The following is a 2,674-nucleotide window of genomic DNA, read 5'->3' as shown; positions in this document are numbered from 1 at the left end:
AGGCGTTTTACTTCTCCTATATACACTGCCACCATATGTTTCCTTCTCCATCCTTGAGTGGAGAGCCAAGCATCCTACTCTCAGGTCTAAGATCTTGGTGACACTTTCTCCCATAGATTCTGTATAAATCTTAGTATTCTCCAACACATGCAGTTTTTTGAATGTAGTGTTTTTAGGATTATCTGAAATTTGCCCACTGTGGGACTATTAAAGGATTATCTTATCTTATCCAGGAAAACGTATGGCGGCATCATATAGACACATCATAAAATAAGGGAGCATAAACTACAAGATATTGATAGTATTAGAATACATTTCCTTTAAAAATAAGATGGTCTTAAATTCAGTTTCCATAGACAACACTCACTGTACATTCATTATATGACACAGACTTTCTAAATCCATTGCACTTGTGTCCTGTATCTCCTTAGGTCGAGCAGGTTATGTAACTGTTTTTCTCACCGTCTCCCAAGCTCCTGTATTATCACAAGTCCGGGAATACGTTCCATTTCAAGGTGTGAAAATCTTTGTACGAAAGTTTCAATTCGTCCGGCTGTGGTTAAGTGTCCGGATCTTACATTTCCTACATGTTTATCTGCTCGATGGAACGGCTTTTCATTGAATGTTATAGATTCAGTTGTGACAATCCCATTATCCTTCAGAAGACATGAAATGTACAGTAAGTGTGTTATGTGCAGATGGGAAACCCTTTATAGTTTGATGATGATGGAGATGCAACCTTCACCCTGCAGCATGCTGTGCAAAGTGCTATAAAGTAAGAATGCCTTCAGAAATAGAAAGGTTAATAGTTTATTGTTCTCAATTAACAAAATTAAGTGAATGAAGAAAAGAAAATTCTAAATCTCATCAATTTTAAGTGTGACCTTTGGCCTTTGCCTTCCATCAGTTCTTCTCGGTACTTGCAGACAGTTCTTGAAGGAACTCGGCAGGGAGGTTGTTCCCGCCATCTTGGAGCACTAGGCACAGATCTTCTCTAGATGTAGGCTTGTCCAATCCTTCTGTCTCATCATGTCATCCCAGACAGACTGGATGATATTGAGATCTGGGCTATATATGTGGCGGCCATATCATCTCTTCAAGGACTCCTCCTCCAGGGGCAGACATACCATTGGTGCCCAATAGATCAGGGGGCTCTGTCATAGCAGCTTTCAACTGTTTAGATTGCAGGCAAATGTCTAAGCTAATAAACTCCATGGCTAATAATTACTTACAGATTATTAGAGAGACATAAGGGGGGTCTCTGTAACTACCACTGAAAATGGGAGAGGTGGGAGGAGGCGCAGCAACCAGCACTAAAAAAAAAAAAAACCTTGGAAGAAGTAAATACAGTAAAAGTCCCTGCATAACCTCTTTAAAGGAAATCTGTCCCCTGGTTTACTCGTGATAGATACCCTAACCTATGTCTCACTTAGGCTAAGTCCGTTGGTGACTCCGCTGCAGAAACTGCCAGAAATCATCGGAGAGAAAAGTCCTGCATGGAAAACTTTTCTCTCTGCCAGTTTCGGTATAAAAACGGCGAACACCCAGAGCACTCTATTACAGTCTATACAGACCCCCAGCAGACCCGAATGACAGACAGCCGTGTGCAGATGTGAACTTAGCTTTACTTGTTTTCTTGCAGAAGTTCTCATAAAATCACTATTTATCAGATGCAGTGTGAGCGGAGCGCTGTGAGCCACGAGCCCTCATATTCATGAGCAGTGGGCACCTCACCCTGCTGGCGCTGGTTGACAACTTTCTCCCTATAAAATGAAAACTGTTAAGGGTGCATTCACACTGAGTATACACTGACTGATTCTGAACGTTAAAACACGTTCAGTATCAGTGCGTACAAAACAGATCCCATTCATTTCAATGGGAGCCGGCATAAGTGCGCTCCCCACAGAAATGAATGGGCTGCTTTTTTTAGTCAGTGGTGTACGGAGGAGCGGAGCAGGCAGCTCATGAATACGAGGACTCCAGAGCACATTCACATCATTGAGAACACTGCAACTACTGTACCTGAAAACTACTGCACGAAAACACGGCGACGCATCACTGTAAACATAGCATTACATTCCTTCTAATTCTTTACAACACATCAAATATGGATGAAAAATTATTTTAATAAAAACAAGCCATATTGCAAATCCGTATTTGATTCCTATATTCATATATAGGTGTGAATAAGCTCTTAGTTATGCATCAGGACAGCTTGAGTATTGTAAAAGTTTCCATTGGAGGAACAATAATTTCCTTTGACACAGTTCTTTAAAGGGGTTGTCCAAGACACAGGCATAATGGATATTGATGGCCTATACACAATATAGGTCATCAGTATCGCATCATGGGGGTCTAACACTCGGACCCCCCACCACCACCAATTTACTGTGGTGTTGACACCAAGGAAATTCAACTTTGACCCCATTGACTTGAATAGGAGCAAAATGGTTTCCAGTCACATAGCTTGTAGATGGCTTGTGACCGCTGAATCAGCTGGCCAATATGGACCCCCACCGATCTGAAACTAGTGGCTTATTCTGTGGACAGGTCATCAGCAATGTGCATTATGCCTGGGTCTTGGACAACCCCATTAAATTATCGTACACTTTCTTTGTGCAAGCTTACTTTTACACTATCTATCTATCTATCTATCTATCTATCTATCTATCTA

The sequence above is a fragment of the Leptodactylus fuscus genome, chromosome 2, assembly GCF_031893055.1.
Source record: "Leptodactylus fuscus isolate aLepFus1 chromosome 2, aLepFus1.hap2, whole genome shotgun sequence".
Taxonomy (NCBI): Eukaryota; Metazoa; Chordata; class Amphibia; order Anura; family Leptodactylidae; genus Leptodactylus; species Leptodactylus fuscus.
The sequence above is the reverse complement of the archived record's forward strand: the minus strand, read 5'-3'. Positions refer to the sequence as shown.